Source organism: Neofelis nebulosa, chromosome 6, assembly GCF_028018385.1.
Source record: "Neofelis nebulosa isolate mNeoNeb1 chromosome 6, mNeoNeb1.pri, whole genome shotgun sequence".
NCBI lineage: Eukaryota > Metazoa > Chordata > Mammalia > Carnivora > Felidae > Neofelis > Neofelis nebulosa.
In genome coordinates this window covers 13,965,756-13,986,015 of record NC_080787.1, presented here as the reverse complement: position 1 = coordinate 13,986,015, position 20,260 = coordinate 13,965,756, and the positions used below count along the sequence as shown (strand labels likewise).

Sequence of the window (20,260 nt, the reverse complement as noted above, 5' to 3'; positions counted from 1 at the left end):
GACACTCGGTGTGGCAGCATTGCCTGGATTTTGAACTTGAGTCAGATAGAACACAGATGAGAGGAGAGGATTTATGTAAGGTCGTCTCGGTCACATGTAACAAAATCTGTTCCAGGAGAAAGCCAGCTTTTTCTGGAAGCTTCTAGCTACCTAGGAGGAGTTTCGGCACCACCAGCATTTCTACTGTCTGAATCTGCCTTCTGATGGCAGAGACATTAACAGGCAGTTATAACTCCCTGATAAGTTGGGGGCGCTTTGTTGTGTGTTGGTAGGGAGCTAAGGCTGTCAGGTTGAATTCGGACCTTTTATTTGGAGTCCTGTGGGGAGCTAGTTTATAAGATTCTTCCGTTCATACTCTGCTTAATTTCATACGTATTTGACCAGGTACATCCACAATTGTTTTCACTCTAAAGCATTGATTCCTTGCTGTTATTCCTTGCGAGGTCTTGTTTCAGGCTTTAGGGGAAACACAAAGATGGTCCCTGGTCCTTTTCATAAAAAAAAAAAAAAAAAAAAAAAGAAATCAAGTGAGGGAGAGTCGGTATATGTCAGTAAGCATTTATTATTATTGAATAACATAACTGTCATTTGGGTTTTGCAAAATAAATGCTAATTACATTGTTTATATGGTAAAATAATACCTGCCAGACCTCCAACACACCATGACACTGTTTGGGTTTTTACTCATAAGTGATATTAAACTTTGTGATGGGAGATGACCAGTTATGCTCAGAAACTTAATCTAGTTCATGCCTAATGGATAGAATCCCAGGTGACTGACAAAAAATATTCGCATGTTAGACCTGCTTTTTTCATTTGATAGGGAAATGGCTAATTTAATTTTGCCAAGTTGAAGTATGTAGGACACATTATAATAGACCGTTTTACTTCTTAAGAAATTTTAATTATTTGACTTATGTGATACCCTATCATGTAAAATGTCTTCACCCTACAGCTCTGCAGTTGTCCTAATTCAATTTAAAGTCAGAGCGTGAGGATGTTGGTACTTTTGATATTGATATTTCAATTAAGGCTCAGGATGTGGACAATGATGAGAAACTAGAGGTATAATTTCTTTACTTGTAAATGTAGATTAATATTTGAACCTGACTCCGCAGTTCAAAGAATCTTGCGGGAGAGTAAAACTCCATGCCCTCTAAGCATGAAGGACGTCATGTTTCCCAGGTAGCTTGGAAGAGATAATGACTGTGGTTACAAGGCCTTTTACTCCTTTGATTCTCTTTACATTCTCCATTTAAATACTATGGAGGGAATTCCTAGCCTTCCGTTCTTAATTTAAATACATCTGAAAATATGTAAATGAGGTGGTGGATAATTCACCTAAACCGTTGGAATGATTTATGCTTTAAAGTTACGGTAGGTAAAAATCTGGTCACCTTCATTCACTGGGTTCCAAGAAGTACTTATTTATAGATAATGAGTTTCTGAAGCCATGCTAACTTCTGTGGCCTCCCAGCTGGTTTTGGCAGGTTCGTTTTTCTACCGGAGAAGTAAGAGAAACTGAAATTTATGCACAAGTTTTTCATTGCTTATTTTTTTCTTCTTCCTTTCTTCCTTCCTCCCTCCTTCCTTCCTTCTTTCCTTCCTTCCTTCCTTCCTTCCTTCCTTCCTTCCTTCCTTCCTTCCTTCCTTCCTTCCTTCCTTCTTTTTTCTTTCTTCCTTCCTTCCTTCCTCCTTCCTTCCTTCCTTCTTTTTTCTTTCTTTCTTCCTTCCTTCCTTCTCCTTCCTTCCTTCCTTCCTTCCTTCCTTCCTTCCTTCCTTCCTCCTTCCTTCCTTCCTTCTTTTTTCTTTCTTCCTTCCTTCCTTCCTCCTTCCTTCCTTCCTTCTTTTTTCTTTCTTCCTTCCTTCCTTCCTTCTCCTTCCTTCCTTCCTTCCTTCCTTCCTTCCTTCCTTTTCCTTTCTTCCTCTCTTTTTAACTTCCTTCCTTCCTTCCTTCTTTCCTCTTTCTTACAAAATACCACCCCATTAAACTAATAGGAATTCATTGAAATCTTTTTTATTTTCTTTGCTTATGTAACAATAGAACAGGTATAGAGTAATACTGATGAGGTATAGGTGAAATTGATGAGGGAGCCTCAGGCAAGCTGACCAGCCGCACCCCCCCCCCCCCCCCCACAAGTGGGATGTGTGTGATATTCCTCAGACATTCCTGGCTGCCCAAGAACAAAGGAAAGGGTAAACAAATGGTGAACTGATCGAGATCCTAGTCCTGCCGGACCTAAGTCTCCGTCACCCCCCCCATAGTGATGGGAAACAAAGGCAGAAGGAAATGGCAGGTAGAACTAAATGTCCTTATAACCTGCAGCCCATTGACAGATACTTGAGGCTGGCAGAGTGAAAGGTTTCTCCAAGAACTCCTTACTGTCTTAATGCTAATGTTTTGCTAGAGGGCAAACCACCTTAGCTTGGAAATGGCCAGGCCTCCAGTATCCTCTGAGTCTTTTTTAGCATATGAAAATCTCACTGGAACCTTCTCCTGGACATTACCTCCCCCAACCCCATAGTATACAACCAGTCTCTCCTCATGGTCCTGGGGCAGCTCTTCCTGCCCACGGGTCCTGTCCCCGTGCTTCAATAGAATCCCCTTTTTGCACCAAAGATGCCTTTAAGAATTCTTTTTTGGTCGTCGGCTCCAGACCCCACGAACCCCACTGTCACCCCAAAAAACCTCATCAAAACAAGTACCCTTCTTAGATAGTGATTCAGAAAACTTTTCCATCAACTTTGTCTCATTTATGAAGGTGCGCTGGGCCTTCTGCTGGCTGCTGGGGTGATGTTGCTCCCCTCCGACAACAAGAATTTGTAGTCTTTGACAAGCTCCATGTGGAGGCCTGGCTGTCAAAGGGGCCTCTCTTCCAATCAGCCCTGTGAGTAACCATGGAAGGAAGGAATATTCCACCACCTTTCCATTACACAACATGTCCACTGAGCAAACTCTGTTCTGGGGAAGATTAAATGAAAAAAAAGAGACAATCTATCGATAAAAGTATTTGAAGAATACCAGATTAAATAAAGTTGATAGGTATACCCATGCTAGGACTTCTCTGAGTAGTTAATATGCTAATTCTCATTATGAATATCCTGATAGTGGGGAGATATTGTGGGAAGGGTCTTCTACATGTAGTGGACCAGGGAGCCCTCTTTCTGTTAAACAGCTATTACATATTGTAAAAGAGGCAAATTTTGAGGACAAGAGTTTGGACAAAGCTGTCTCAGCAACCACCAATGTTCCTGCCTTTGTGAGGAGACAGGTGTGGGGGGGAAGGATGCAGAGAGTTCTATGGGCTCCCTAGTGGATGCACGTCCCTTCCGTGGAGGCTTCCCGAAGCTGGGCTTCTGTGTCTGCGGCTGCCTTAACATCATCTGCTGCCTTTCTCCGGTCTCCATTGGCTCAGAAAGTAGAAACTCCTCCATGACTCAGCTTTTCTCTGAATTCTACCTCCTGTCTTGACACTCACGTGGACGCTCATGAAAATGGAGGCATCATGTGTTTTGCCTCTCTTGTCCCTTCCCTGTCACACCCTTCCTTCCTTCCATCTCCCATTTTTGTCCGGGGCCCTGAGAATCTTCTTGCCAGAGACATTTTTAATGAGTTAAAATTAAAAAGAAAGAAAGAAAGAAAGAAAGAAAGAAAGAAAGAAAGAAAGAAAGAAAGAAAGAAAGAAAGAAAGAAAGAAAGGCATTTAAAACGCTAATCTGAATTCAGAAAAACCGTTGTTGGCGGTGTTCTGTTCCCAATAAGCATGTTTTTGAAAGTGTTCCCTTTTTCTTTTGATGCCAGGTCATGAAATCCAGAGCCGCAAATGTGAGTGGGTTCACACCACGTTTCCAGTGACCAGGAATGCACAGCGAGGTAAGAGCAAGAACGGTTTCCGCTTGTGTCTGCCCTCCCCTCGCAAACAAGGCATCAAAGGCATCAAGGTGTCAAAAGACAAGTCCCCTTTGACTCCAGGATTCTGCCCGTAGGGAGGCCTGTAGCCTGGCAGAAGGTAACCTCTCCACGCTCAGCTTCCCTCCATGAGAAAGAAGGGTTAGACACCTGGAAAGCAGAGGGGAGTGGGTGTGGCACACCACAGGCGTGTCACTGTTTTGCCCGCAGCGGCCACCTTGCAAAAGAAGCCTGGGGTTCTTAGCAAAAGGATTTTGTAAGTTTCAAAGTCAGCTCAGAGCCTCCGGAGTCTGGGAATGCAGCTGATCTCTAGCCGGGTGCCCCGAGGTTTCTTTGTGGGCAAGGGCTTCTGTAGATGTGTAACGTGGCCAGGCCACAGCATGGCTCGCGGGACACAGAATCGAGGCACGGATTCATCAAGGCACCTGTGAGGGAGGCCTGGAGCTCTCAGACTGAGGACTGATAGTGAGAGTTGTGGTCATTTCATTCCACTGCTGCTGCGGGGTCTCCGCACATTAAGCTGTCCTTTCACTGCAAAGACGTAAGGGTACACACAGGTCTGACATATCTGAGACCAGCCAGAGGGTCTGGGCTTCCTCCTCCAATGGGCATAAAGGTGTATTATTTGTCACTTCTTAAGTAGGACATCTCAAACTGTCTGAGGTTTCATGGAAGGTGATAGCCAGGATTCTTCAGTCTAACACAAGCAAAATATATATACCAGCTTTTCCTGTAAGAGATTTTAGTTGCTCACCCTCTCTCCCTCCCCTTCCCTTCCCTTCCCTTCCCTTCCCTTCCCTTCCCTTCCCTTCCCTTCCCTTCCCTTCCCTTCCCTTCCTCCTCTTCCCTCCCTTCCCTTCCTTCCCTTCCCTTCCACCTCCTACCCCTCCTTCCCTCCCTCCCTTCCTTTTCCTTCCCTTTCCTTCCTTCCTTCCTTCCTTCCTTCCTTCCTTCCTTCCTTCCTTCCTCCCTTCCTTCCTCCCTCCCTCCCTCCCTCCCTCCCTCTCTCCCTCCCTCCCTCCTTCCCTCCTTCCCTCCTTCCCTTCCCTTTCTCCTCCCTCCCCTTCCTTCCTTCCTCCTACCCTCCCTTCCTCCCTCCCTCCTTCCCTTCCTTCCTTTCTTCATCCCTCCCTTCCTTCCGTCCTCTGTGCCCATCTGTTCTGTTTCTGTCTTTCCTCATCTCCCTCCCTCTTACATGTTTCCCTTCCTCCCTCTGTCTTAGGACATGAAGGCACCATTTAAAAACCTTCTGTCTGGCAACATTTGAAAAGGAATATTCTTTTCCCTGTAGTTGTTACTTACCAAGCATCACAAGGCACGCAACACTTTTCCTGTGCCCAAGAGAAAATAGGTAATCTTTTTGGAAAGAGCCAACTTTTTGAAAATAATAATTTTCATTTCTATGGTGCTCCTGTACCGTTTACAAAGAAGTCTCACATGTCTAATCTCATTTAATCCTCTCAAATACTGTTATCATCCCCACATTATAGATGAGAAAAATTTAGGGATTTAGGGAGGGCTAAATGAAGAAATTTAAGTGAAGTGTCTTAGCAATAGGTTGGAACATGGTAGGTGGCCCTGAATTCCCTTTGTCTTTCCTTAGCTAGCAGGAATAGTCTCCATCAACAGTCTTTTTACTCCTAAAACAGACTCTTTCCACTTTAAACCGCAACCCCTAGGACAGAACAGTTGGTGGAGCCGTACATTTCTGGAATAGAAGGGAAAAGAGGCTGGCTCTATGATTATTTCTCTATTTCCCTGTGCCTGCTGTCAGAGAACATTTCTTTGTATAGAAAGGGTGAGAAGCCCTATAAAATGGCAATTTGGTAGGACAGAGAAAACGTACTCTTCTGCTTTTGACTTGCTCGTAAACTTTATTTTATTTATTTTTTATTTATTTTTTTAACGTTTATTCATTTTTAAAAGACAGAGCATGAGCCAGGGAGGGGCAGAGAGAGGGAGACAGAGAATCTGAGCAGGCCGCAGGCTCTGAGCTGTCAGCACAGAGCCCGATGCGGGGCTTGAACCCACGAACCAGGAGACCATGACCTGATCTGAAGTCAGATGCTCAACCAACTGAGCCACCCAGGCGCCCCTTGATTTGTTTATAAACTTCAAATTCCAGTACATACATCTGTAGAAAAGGCTAGTTTGTGTTTGTTTTTGTTGGCTGCTTTCCCCTCTACTCACCTATCTTAGGAGAACCACCATGCAGACAACACAATAAACTGTGCTGGCCTGCAGGGCCCTGATTCGGAGGCACACGTGGGCATATGAGAGCCCCAAACACCAATACAGTGCAGGCAGCGGCACAGAAGAGTGAGTGACAAGTGGTCATTTTGTTGGACTGCTTCACAGAACAGATGGGCTTTTAGGAGTTTTCTGAAGTTTGTGAGTATAAATCTAAACCGTTCTGAGCATTCTTTTCTTCTATATACATTTTAATATCTCTATTCGTATTTGGTGCTTATGAAATGCAAGAGACCAGGCAGAGAATCCTCTTAGAATGGGGCCTGTCAGGGCATATAAAGTTCCCTCGTTAGACGTGCCAGAAATCCTTGCCCTACCCATTTATCTGTGTGGCTGTGGGAACAGATTTAATAGGAGAGTGCGTGACCCAATCTGAGGCATTGTTCTGGGAAGGTCATGCTACCAAATCAAGTGAACTGCCAGATCTCATAATACGTCCAACGTTTCTTTTTTTCTTTCTTCTTCTTATTTTTTTTAATGTTTATTTATTTTTGACAGAGAGGGACAGAGTGTGAGTGGGGGAGGGGCAGAGAGAGGGAGACACAGAATTGGAAACAGGCTCCAGGCTCTGAGTTGTCAGCACAGAGCCTGACATGGGTCTCGAAATCTTGAGCTGTGAGATCATGACCTGAGCCGAAGTCTGACGCTTAACCGGCTGAGCCACCCAGGCGCCCCATTTTCTTATTTTTTAATGTTTATTTACTTTTGAGAGAGAGGAGGGAGAGACTGAACATGAGTTGGGGGAGGGGCAGAGAGAGGGAGACACAGAATCTGAAGCAGGCTCCGTGCTCTGAGCCGTCAGCACAGAGCCCGACGTGGGGCTCAAACTCAGGAACTACGAGATCGTGACCTGAGCAGAGGTCAGACGCCTAACCCACTGAGCCACCCGTGTGCCCCACAATGTTTATTTCTTGCTCACACATGCTAATGCAGGCTGTGGGGGTCCAGGAATGGGGGGGCAGTGCTGTCCTCCTCCACATGGTCACTCAGGACCCAGGCCGACACAGGTACTGCCTTGCCACATGAGGTGTGCTGGGGCAAGAAAAGGAAGAACCTGGAGAATGACAAAGGGGATTTTCATTAACATAGCTCAGAAGTGACACCTATCGGGGCACCTGGGTGGCTCAGGTAGTTAAGTGCCCGACACTTGATATCGGCTCAGGTCATGATCCCAGGGTCCCGGGATGGAGCCCCGCAAGGGACTCTGTGCTGACAGTGTGGAACCTGCCTGTGACTCCCTCTCTCTCTGACCCTTCCCCATTCACTCTTGCCCTCTCTCTCTCTTTCTCAAAATAAATTACACTTCAAAAAATATAAAGAAAGAAAGAAAGAAAGAAAGAAAGAAAGAAAGAAAGAAAGAAAGAAAGAAAGAAAGAAAGAAAGAAAGAAGGAAAGGAGGAAAGAAAGAAAGGAGGAAAGAAAGAATGGAAGGAAGGAAGGAAGGACACATATTTCTTCCCAAATTTCATTGATCAGAACTGGTCATGTGGCCTTGCCTACCTGCAAAGGGATTGGGAAGGACAGTTTTCCAGAAACCAGGAAGGAGGAATGGAAATGGAATTTGAGGAACCCAGAGTTTTTTCTCAGCCTTATTAGATATTTGTAGAAATAGCCAAGTTCACCATTATTGGAGATATTATCATGGGCATATGATGTACAGCCTCCTCCTTTATTCAAGAAAAAGAACAGAAATACATGAAATGAACAATTAGATAATAAAAAATATTTATCTTTGCCTTTAATTAAAATACTAATTATTTTATATAGATGACTAGAATGTTTGCATGACAGTCACCTTCTGGTGACCGTTTTCTTAAAGAAAACAACCTTATGTTGTCTAAGCACACATTAATATTGAGCCAGAAAAGACCCTAAAATTTGCCAGGTGGGTCAGACAGGTCAGCGTGGCATGAATTAGACATGTCTTTGGTATCAGGACTCTAGAGTTTTAAAATTTTAATGTGATGGAATTTGAAATAGCAGTTTTTGGGATTTGCTTTGCTGCTTTTGGCTGACAAGGGCACTTGTTAATAGTTTTTAATGCATATTTCATCTACTTTTAAATATAAAAAAAATAAAGGCAAAGTCCAAACATTTGAAGGTGAAAGGAAATCACTCATCTTGTGCATTTCTGGCAGCGTTATAAATTAGTACAGTCCTTTGGGAAAATAATCCAGCATAATGTATCAAAGGCTTTGCAAGTACAGTATTGCTACCAGTATGTCAAGAGTCATAAAAATGCTTATAACCTCACTAATCCCACCTCTGGGAACCTAACTCAAAGAAACATAGGTATCCCCTATCACTCATCTCAGGTAACATTCATGAAAGGCAACGGGGTTGGCTGCTACCCCAAGAAACTTCTTTGATAAGGTCATGATTTGATCAAAATGAAGGGAGTAGGAATAGAGATCATATAGCATTCAGTATATAGATTATTCTCAAAATTAAATAAGTAAACATTCTAGAAAGCACCTGCTAACATAAATAAACTAAATTATTTGTCATAAAGTCCAGGTTCTTCCATTTTTCTGCAAGATCACTGTTGACTTTGTGAGCTCCTCCGGCAGAGCATCCCAGAAGTTTTCTATTCTAATGCCTGTGTCTCTGTAGTTTCCAAATAAACACTTACAGCCTGGAAATCTAGTATCTTTATCACTTACATTCTTTTCTTTTTAATTTTTTAAATGTTTATTTATTTTTGATAGAGACAGAGCGTGAGCAGGGGAGAGGCAGAGAGAGAGGGAGACACAGAATCTGAAGCAGGTTCCAGGCTCCGAGCTGTCAGCACAGAGCCCGACGCGGGGCTCGAACTCACAAACTGTGATGATGAAGTCGGACACTCAACCGACTGAACCACCCAGGCACCCCTTTGTCACTTACATTCTTGTGTGTTTTACATCTTAGGTGTTGGCAAAATACTTGAGTAACCAGGTGGTTTTAAAGAGTAATTCTGCTTCGAGGAGCCTGGGTGGCTCAGTCGGTGAAGTGTCCCGCTTGATTTCGGTTGATGTCATGATCTCACACAGTTCATGAGAACCAGCCCCGCATGAGACTCTGTGTTGACAGCTGACAGCACAGAGCCTGCTTGGGATTCTCTCTCTCTGCCCCTTCCCAGCTCTCAAAATAAATAAATTTAAAAAAGAATTTATTCATGCTTCATACAAATTTTTCTAGGTTTGGTCTCCCAACCATATATTTAAATTTTGTTTGATTCAAACCAAGACTAATTAAAATACCCTTACCCCTAGTTACAAAATAGTTCTCTGCAAATTCCAAAAAGAGAGTTTTATCTCTTAAAAATTAACAGTGGTGTCCACAGATTAGGGAGAATATAATGTACCACAGACTCTTTGAACAGACCATCTACGTTTTCTAACTAATACATATTATGTACAAAAATACACTTGATGTGGGGACCAAGTAGTGTCGAGGAGGAAAGCGTATGATATATGGACTTTTTGTCTTCATGTTATGTCCATAATCAATTACATAAAGACAAGAAATCATCTTGGTTTTTTTTTCAGTCTGTTTGATTTTTGTTTTGTTTTGTTCTAGGAGATTGGTTTGAATGGACTATTTGCAGAAAGAATGCCAGGCTTACATTTTTGTTCATGCCTACACTGCAGTTTGTAAGAAACCACTATTTCATAATTTGGGCAAAAAAGGCAATTTGTGTAAAGAGCCTCTCAGATTTATTTCAGCATTATTTACTTCAAAGAAAGTGAAAGTGTCACCCAAATAGATAAAACACAAAAAGAAAGCAAAATAATATATTATCCACTACATGGAATATTATGCAATTGAAGATAATTGTTGTGAACTCTATGAATCACGCCATTGTAAAGTAATTTTTAGAGAATAAAAATAAGCCACTTTCTATTGCCATCCACTCGGTGGCAAGTGTGCTGTCTCCTCCCCTACTCCCACGGGAATGTCAGACATTGATCCTACAAGAAATTCCCCACCAGGCTGACAGGTCAGAGGTGAACGTACCTAGGTTTGGGGCAGTGTCCCTCCCTCCTGAGCTTTCCAGAGCCACTCCCCGTTTACGTCTTCCTGGATTCTAAATAGCTCAGGTACATTGTGAATGCAGCGTAGGAGAGAACCAGTTCTGCATGTACCCTTTCCCTGGCTCCCCACCCAATTGTAACCCTGAGGCCACATCCCTGAGAGAGCTTAATGAATGACTAGCTGAGCAACTGGGTTGGCCACGCTGGCTCCTGGAGGAGGTATAGGACTCAGTGTGCGTGTTTGTGTCTGAGGGAAGACTAGGTTTGGACAGGAGCTACATCAGTGCAAGATGGCTGTAGTAGGACTCTTTGGAAGCTAACCCAAGCTGTTTTGTTTTGGTTTAGTTTGGGGTTGTTTTTTTATGAAGTTAATGATTTTTTTTCAGTTTTATTGAAGAATGTTTAACAAATGAAAATTGTATGTATTTAGGTTGCACAACATGATTTTCTAAGGTGTAGGATGTGATGATTTAATACATCAATACATTGTGAAATTAACACAATCAAGATAATTCACACATCCATCACCTCACATAGTTATCGTGTGTGTGTGTATATGTGTGTGTGTGTGCTGAGAACACTGAAAATCTACTGTTTCAATTTCAAGTGCACAGTGTAGTATTAACTATAATCACCATGTTGTACATTAGCTTCCCAGAACTAATATTCATATTCATCTTATGCCTGTAAGTTTCTACACTTTGACCACCATCTCCCTATGTTCCCCACACCCCCAGCTCCTGGAAATAACTGTTCTACTCTGGTTCAATGAGTTTGACTTTTTTTAGATTCTGCATATAAGTGAGATCATACAGTATTTGTCTTTCTGCACCTTAACCCAACCTTTTTGAATAATTCATGATGTTAACACACACACCAAATTGAATTGTTTAAAAGGGTTTATTTATTTATTTTGAGAGGGAGAGAGAGAGCACGACTGGGGAGGGGCAGAAAGAGAGGGAGAGTGAGAATCCCAAGCACGCTGTGCCCTGTCAGTGCAGAGACTGACACCAGGCTTGATCTCATGAACCGTGAGATCATGACCTGAGCTGAAATCAGGAGTCAAATGCTTAACCAACTGAGAAACCCAGGTGCCCCCAAAATGGAATTTTTCAACACAAAAATGGACTACTGTAAGCTAATTAATTGCAACCATACACATACACACAATAAGTCTGAATAGCTTTCCTTCTGTAAGTATCCATGGGTCTCTTTAGTTTCTCTGGATATGGTTTTGAAGCGATCTCATGAAGTTCCTGTGAAAACCTTTGTGTATATGGGCTTCTTCCAGCAGATTTTCAAAAACCTCTGTGATAAAACCTTCTCACCAATGTTTAAGGATTATGTGTCATTATGTCCTAACTCTTAAGTAAGTTTCATTTCATTCATGAAGAACAATGCAAACACCAATGTCTGATTGTGATCTCATTTTTATTAAAACAATTTTTTAAATTTTGATTTATTTTTGGAGAGAGAGAGAGAGAGAGAGAGAGAGAGAGAGAGAGAGAGAGAGAGGAATGAATGAGCAGGGGAGGAACAGAGAAAGAGTGAGACACAGAATCCGAAGTAGGCTCCAGGCTCTGAGCTGTCAGCACAGAGCCTGACATGGGGCTTGAACTCACAAACTGCAAGCTCATGACCTGAGCCAAAGTCAGGTGCTCAACTGACTGAGCCACCCAGGTGCCCCATGATCTCATTTTTATTTTTTTATTTTTTTTATTTTCCCATGATCTCATTTTTAATGCAGATTTAACTACCTGAGTCACAGACTCTCCTTCACGACAGCTAAGGATTTCTAACTTGGGAGTTAAAATAAGAAGTTCAGACTTGATGTTTCTGTTAAGGCTGGTCATCCTGATGGTTTCCTTTAACAATGAGGAAGACATTGAACCTTAACACACATCACAGATTTATATAGTTCTTCCTAAACCATACACCGAAATAATTTAATTCAGATTTATTTATCATGGGATATATAAAAATGTTGACATTTCTTTCAATGGTTTCCCCAGGAAAGAAAATATCTTTGTCTCCTTCACATTCTCCTCTGACTCCAGAACTACCACAAACTGCATCAAGAATGTCTCATTTAGATAATTTACTTGGAATTTGGTACCCTCCTATGCAGTAAGCCCCTTCTCCCCATCTCCCTATAATTTATGTTTCCGTGAAAACTCTGGTCTGTAAAGATGCATGGTGTTACAGAGCCTTGGCGCTCATAGTAAGCTGAAGGGAGAAAATATGTCCAATTAACTGCTTTCCTATTAGAAAACAGAGAGGCATGAGCATTTCTTTCAATCGAGAAGACATAGAACCGTCAGTGCAATTAGAATGGAGGTAAAGTGGTGAGTTGTGTGTATAAATCACAAGATACAGATTCTCAAGGAAGGAATCATATTTTATTTCTTTTGAAACTTTTTGAAACCCAGTGCCTAGATAAGAGCCAGACACCTGGAAAGCATTCAATACTTGTTGAACAAGTTCAACATTCAACGAATGTTTGATCCAAAGATTCATAAGCATGGCATTGATGACAGGGGGTGTGAGCATACCAGATACACCAAGGTAGTTATAATCAGTGTAGATGTGTGTTTGCATTATTTGTTTTATTTTATTTTATTTATTTATTTATTTATTTATTTATTTATTTATTTATTTATTTATTTATTTATATTTTAGAGTGAGAGAGTGCAAGAAAAGGAGAAAGTTAGGGGGAGAGGGAGAGAGAGAATCTTAAGCAGGTTCCACACTCAGTGCAGAGCCTGATATGGGGCTTGATCCCTTGATCTTGGGATCATGACCTGAGCCAAAACCAAGAGTTAGACACTGAACTGACTGAGCCACCCAGGCATCCCTTTTTGCATTACTCTATTTTATTTTTTTAAATATAATTTATTGCCAAATTGGTTTCCATACAACACCCAGTGCTCATCCCGACAAGTGCCCTCCTCTATGCCTATTACCCACTTTACCCTCTCCCCCACCCCCATCAACCCTCAGTTTGTTCTCAGTATTTAAGGATCTCTTACTGTTTGCTTCCCTCCCTCTCTGTAATTTTTCCCCTTCCCCTCCCCCATGGTCTTCTGTTAAGTTTCTCAAGATCCACGTATGAGTAAAAACATACGGTATCTCTCTTTCTCTGACTGACTTATTTACTTAGCATAATACCCTTCAGTTCCATCCACATTGCTGCAAATGGCCAGATTTCATTCTTTCTCACTGCCAAGTAGTATTCCATTATATATATAAACCACATCTTCCCTATCCATTCGTCAGTTGATGGAAATTTAGGATCTTTCCATAATTTGGCTACTGTTGAAAGTGCTGCTATAAACATTGGGGAACATGTGCCCCTATGCATCAGCACTCCTGTATCCCTTGGGTAAATTCCTAGCAGTGCTATTGCTGGGTCATAGGGTAGATCTATTTTTAATTTTTTGAGAAACCTCCACACTGTTTTCCAGAGTGGCTGCACCAGTTTGCATTCCCACCAACAGTGCAAGAGGGTTCCCATTTCTCCACATCCTTGCCAGCATCTATAGTCTCCTCATTTGTTCATTTTAGCCACTCAGACCGGCCTGAGGTGGTATCTCAATGTGGTTTTGATTTGTATTTCCCTGATGATGAGTTATGTTGAGCATCTTTTCATGTGTCTGTTGGCCATCTGGATGTCTTCTTTGGAAAAGTGTCTATTCATATTTTCTTCCCATTTCTTCACTGGATTATTTGTTTTCTTGGGTGTGCAGTTTGGTGAGTTCTTTATAGATTTTGGATACTAGCCCTTTGTCCGATATGTCATTTGCAAATATCTTTTCCCATTCTGTTGGTTGTCTTTTAGTTTTGTTGATTGTTTCCTTTGCAGTGCAGAAGATTTTTATCTTGATGAGGTCCCAGTAGTTCATTTTTGCTTTTAATTCCCTTGCCTTGGAGATGTGTCAAGTAAGAAATTGCTGCAGCTGAGGTCAAAGAGGTTTTTTCCTGCTTTATCTTCTAGGGTTTTGATGATTTCCTGTCTCACATTCAGGTCCTTCACCCATTTTGAATTTATTTTTGTGTGTGATATAAGAAAGTAGTTTCATTCTTCTGCATATTGCTGTCCAGTTGTCCCAGCACCATTTCTTAAAGAGACTGTCTTTTTTTCCATTGGATGCTCTTTCCTGCTTTGTCAAGGATTAATTGGCCATACATTTGTGGGTCCAATTCTGGGGTCTCTATTCTATTCCATTGGTCTAATGTGTCCGTTTTTCTGCCAATACCATGCTGCCTTGATGATTACAGCTTTGTAGTACGGGCTAAAGTCTGGGATTGTGATGCTTCCCACTTTGGTTTTCTTCTTCAATATTACTTTGGCTATTTGGATCTTTGTGGTTCCATACAAATTTTAGGATTGTTTGTTCTAGCTTCGAGAAGAATGCTGTGCACTTTTGATTGGGATTGCATTGAATGTGTAGATTGCTTTGGGTAGTATTGACATTTTAACAACATTTATTCTTCTAATCCATGAGCATGGAATGTTGTTTTCATTTCTTTGTGTCTTCTTCATTTTCCTTCATAAGCTTTCTGTTGTTTTCAGCAACAGATCTTTTACATCTTTGGTTAGGTTTATTCCTACGCATTTTATGGTTCTTGGTGCAATTGTGAATGGGATCAGTTTCTTTATTTCTCTTTCTGTTGCTTCATTTTTGGTGCGTAAAAATGCAACTGATTTCTGTACATTAATTTTGTGCCCTGTGACTTTGCTGAATTCATGTATCAGTTCTAGCAGACTTTTGGTAGTGTCTGTCGGGTTTTCCATGTGGAGTATCATGTCATCTGTGAAAAGTGAAAGTTTGACTTTATCTTTGCAAATTTTGATGCCTTTTATTTCATCTTGTTGTTTAATTGCTGATGCTAGGACTTCCAACACTATGTTAAACAACAGTGGTGAGAGTGGCCATCCCTGTTGTGTTTCTGATCTCAGGGGAAAGCTCTCAGTTCTTCCCCATTGAGGATGATATTAGCTATAGGCTTTTCATAAATGACTTTTATGATGTTTAAGTATTTTCCTTCTATCCTGACTTTCTTGAGGGTTTTGATTAAGAAAGGATGCTGTGTTTTGTCAAATGCTTTTTTCTGCATCTATTGGCAGGATCATATGGTTCTTATCTTTTCTTTTATTAATGTGATGTATCACATTGATTGATTTGTGAATATTGAACTAGCCCTGCAACCCAGGAATGAATCTCACTTGATCATGGTGAATAATTCTTTTCATATGCTGTCGAATTTGATGTGCTAGTATCTTGTTGAGAATTTTTGCATCCATATTCATCAGGGATATTGGCATGTAGTACTCTTTTTTTGCTGGATCTCTGTCTTGTTTGAGAATCAAAGTAATGTTGGCTTCATAGAATGAGTCTGGAAGTTTTCCTTCCCTTTCTATTTTTTGGAACAAGTTGAGAAGGATAGGTATTATCTCTGCTTTAAATGTCTGGTAGAATTCCCCAGGGAAGCCATGTGGTCCAGGACTCTTATTTGTTGAGAGATTTTTGATAACTGATTCAATTTCTTCACTAGTTATGGGTCTGATCAAATTTTCTATTTCTTCCCGTTGGAGTTTTGGTAGTGTGTGGCTGTTTAGGAATTTGTCCATTTCTTCCAGGTTGTCCAGTTTGTTGGCATATAATTTTTCATAGTGTTCTCTGATAGTTGCTTGTATTTCTAAGGGACTGGTTGTAATAAATCCATTTTCATTCATGATTTTGTCTATTTGGGTCCTTTCTCCTTTCTTTTTGAGAAGCCTGGCTAGAGGGTCATCAATTTTTTTTTTTTTTTTCAAAAAACCAACTCTTGGTTTCATTGATCTGTTCTACTGTTTTTTTTTTTTTGATTCTATATTGTTTATTTCTGCTCTGATCTTTATTATTTCTCTTCTTCTTTTGGGTTTGGCGTGCCTTTGCTGTTCTGATTCTAGTTCCTTTAAGTGTGCTATTAGATTTTGTATTTGGGATTTTTCTTGTTTCTTGAGATAGGCCTGGACTGCAATGTATTTTCCTCTTAGGACTGCCTTTGTTGCATCCCAAAGGGTTTGGATTGTTGTGTTTTCATTTTCATTTGTTTCCATATATTTTTAATTTTTTTTTTCTAACTGCCTGGTTGACCCATTTGTTCTTTAGTAGGATGTTCTTTAACTTCCATGCTTTTGGAGGTTTTCTGGACTTTTTCCTGTGGTTCATTTCAAGTTTCATAGCATTATGATCTGAAAGTGTGTGTGGTATGATCTCCATTATTTTATATTTATTGAGGGCTGTTTTGTGACACAGTATGTGACCTATCTTGGAGAATGTCCCATGTGCACTTGAGAAGAAAGTATATTCTGTTGCTTTGGGATGTAGAGTTCTAAATATATTTGTCAAGTCCATCTGGGCCAATGTATCATTCAGGGCCCTTGTTTCTTTATTTATTCTCTGTCTAAATGATCTGTCCATTGTTGTAAGTGGAGTATTAAAGTCCCCTGCAATGACCACATTCTTATCAATAAGATTGCTTATGTTTGTGATTGTTTTATATATTTGGGTGGTTCCAAATTCGATGCATAGACATTTATAATTGTTAGCTCTTCCTGATGGATAGACCCTGTAATTATTATATAATGCCCTTCTTCATCTCTTGTTACAGTCTTTAACTTAAAGTCTAGTTTGTTTGATATAAGTATGGCTACTCCAGCTTTCTTTTGACTTCCAGTAGCATGATAGATAGTTCTCCATCCCCTCACTTTCAATCTGAAGGTGTCCTCAGGTCTAAAAGGAGTCTCTTGTAGACAGCAAATAGATGGGTCTTGTTTTTTTTTTGATCCATTCTGATACCCTATGTCTTTTGATTGGAGCATTTAGTCCAATTACATTCAAGGTTTTATTGAAAGATATGGGTTTAGAGTCATTGTGTTATCTGTAGGTTTCATGCTTGTAGTGATGTCTCTGGTACATTGTGGTCCTTGCAACATTTCACTCACAGAATTCCCCTTAGGATCTCTTGTAGGGCTGGTTTAGTGGTGATGAATTCCTTCAGTTTTTGTTTGTCTGGGAAAACCTTTATCTCTCCTTCCATTCTGAATGATAGGCTTGCTGGATAAAGGATTCTTGGCTGCATACTTTTCCTGTTCATCACAGTGAAGATTTCCTCCCATTCCTTTTTGGCCTGCAAAATTTCACTAGATATGTCTGCTATTACCCTTCTGTGTCTACCTTTGTATGTTAAGACCGTTTATCCCTAGCTGCTTTCATAATTCTCTCTTTATTCTTTTATTTTGCCAGTTTCACAATGATATGTCATGCAGAAGATTGATTCAATTTACGTCTGAAGGGAGTTCTCTGTGCCTCTTGGATTTCAGTGTCTGTTTCCTTCCCCACATTGGGAAAGTTCTCAGGTATGATTTGTTCAAGTACACCTTCAGCCTCTTTCTCTCTTCCTCGGGAATTCCTATGATACGGATATTGCTCCATTTGATTAAATCACTTAGTTCTCTAATTCTCCCCTCGTGATCCTGGATTTCTTTATCTCTCTTTTTCTCAGCTTCCTCTTTTTCTATAATTTTGTCTTCTAATCCACCTATTCTCTCCTCTGCGTCTTCAGTCTCTGGTGTGGCCAACTCCATTTTATTTTAAACCTCATTCATAGCATTTTTTCATTCATCGTGTCTATTTTTTAGTTCCTTGATCTCTGCAGCAATAGATTCTATGCTTTTTTCAAGCCCAGCAATTAATTAATTTCATGACTATTATTCTGAATTCTTGTTCAGTAATGTTGCTTATATCTGTTTTTGATCAATTCTTTAGCTGTCACTTCTCCCTGGAATTTCTTTTGAGGAGAATTCTTCCGTTTCGTCATTTTGGCTAGTTTTCTGTCCCTTATGAGTTTTAAAAGCTTGTTATGTGCTCTGCACCTGTGAGCACAGCTATATAAAAGGGGGGTTCATACACTGTCCAGGGCCTGGCCCTTCAGGAGGTGGTTTTTGGAGAGCATTACTTGCTCTCTGTTGTTAGGACTTTGGTTATTTCCCTACTCATAGTGATATTTTGGACCCTTCACTAGGTTGGCTTTGATTTGTTCCTTGAAGTAGCCCTGGAGAGGAAAACAGACAGACAGACAAACAGGAACAAAAACACGCAAGCACACAAGCAAGTAAAACAAACATACAAACAAAACAGCAACAACAACAACAACAACAAAAAACACAAAAAAAACCTAAAAACAATCCAAAAGCAAAAAAACCAAAAACACCAGTTTCAAGTAAAGAACAGGGTGGAGGCAGTGCTGATGCAAGAACACATACAAAGAGAAATGACAGAGGTGGGGAAAAATTAAAAATAAGCATTGACCAGGCAGAGAGACTAAAAGGCTTAAAGCAGAGAGAGAGAGAAAAGAAAATAAGGAAGGAGGTGGGGAAAAAGAAATGCAGATAAAGGTACCCAGGCAGAGAAACTCCACGGTTTGATTATTCCAGAGAGAGGGAAAGGAAAGTAAAGGAGGTGTAGAACATGTATCTAGAGAATGGATTAAACATGTCTGTTTAAACAAACCAATAGCCAGAGTAACCGGCCTAGAGGAGGGAAGAGGTAAGAAGGAGAAATGGAAAGGAGAATATATCTATACAGCAAGAATTGTCCTAGAATTAATCCAGGCAAAGCAGCAGTGCTGGTCTGGAGGAGGGGTCTCTCTGCTTCCCCAGCGTCTATCCCGCTCCAGTAGGTAGGCAGTTACCCGGCACAGAGGGGCATGGTTTGGTGTAGGCTGGTCCCGCCTCCGCTGTGGGCACCACGTACCAATCCCTCAGGCCCCACCTTGGTGGTGGTGGGGAGAAATGGTGACCCCCCAGTCTCTTCTCCATGACCCGGTGTCCCAAATCACTCCTTTGGAGCCGTCCTCACTGTGTCGGAGGCGCAGGTGAGACTCCTGTGCCCTGGCACTCAGCTGGGATTTAAACTGCTGCTCTGTATGCCCGGTACTGGGAAAGCGCCTCTCCATGCACCCCCCGCCCCCCTACGTGGTCCTGGCTGCTTTTGTCCTGCCCCACAGCACTTCAGGGAGGGGACCGATTTTTTCTACTGTGGACTGCGCTCCTGACCTATCACCAGACCCGGAGGTGGCTCCCCTCCTCCCCAGGTGCAGGAACAGGGCAGCCGGCCCCAGTCCAAACAAAGCCCTGCAGTTAGAGATGGGATCCCTCTCCGTCCCGGTCCAAGGTTTTTCTCTTGTCCAGATACAGTCCTATGCTTCCTCAGCCTCTCTTTCTCTTTCCCTTGTCTCTCTGCAGAAGGGGATCCCTCCCCTCCGTGCCTATGCAGCCCATTTTATCTCCCCCAGTTCAGTCACCCACCTATGACCCATCAGGTTGTCCTGGTTTCTCCCTGGTAGACTCAGTCTCTTTTCCTCCCAGAGTCTCGGGGTTCAAAGTCCTTTGGCTGCAGCCCTTCTTTGTTTGAGAGACTCAGGAGGTAGGGATCCCCCTACTTCTCCACCATGTTGGCCGCTCCCTTCAATACTTTTAGTTGTTTGCATTATTTTAGATTCTTATCCCTTCATTGTTCTTTCTAAACATAAAATATCACCATTCACGTTTTTCATGTGATTTTCAATGCCATAGAAATTGATGATTTGCACATAACTCTAAACAAATAGTGTAGAGTAATTTTTTGTGGATCCAAATCAACATAAGATAGTGGAAAGTCCTCATTTCTTTCCAAAAAGCCAAGCGAAAAAGAAGAAATAAAACAAATTGTGTACTTTTGGTGTGTTTGTGCATGTGTGCGCTCTCTTTCAAATACTGTGTTGAGCGTTTAACAAATGTAACTCATTTAATGTCCTCCACAACACTGTGAGGCAGTTACTATCTGTATTTCCATTTTACGTTTTTTTTTTTACAGAAACCCAAGGCTAGGATTGTTTAAATAACTCACACAAAATCGTATAACCAGTTAGTGGCAGAGCTGAGTTTTTAAACCAAACAGTCTGATTCTAGGACCCAACCTTTCAGCTACTCTACTATACTCTCTTTGTATTAGGAAAATAACACTTTCATGCACTCTTTGGCTAGAAGGTTAACTATTTG

The 20,260-nt window shown here is 41.4% G+C and overlaps 1 long non-coding RNA gene across 1 annotated transcript in view; it reads left to right on the top strand.

Annotated features, from left to right (window-relative positions):
* The window catches only part of LOC131513725 (uncharacterized), a 414,851-nt gene extending 396,970 nt beyond the window's left edge, over positions 1 to 17,881 (top strand). Inside the window, exons 3-4 of the long non-coding RNA XR_009262750.1 lie at positions 3,803 to 3,874; positions 17,466 to 17,881. This is a non-coding gene — a long non-coding RNA (uncharacterized LOC131513725). The remainder of the gene's footprint in view (positions 1 to 3,802; positions 3,875 to 17,465) is intronic.
* The last annotated feature ends 2,379 nt before the right edge of the window (positions 17,882 to 20,260 follow it).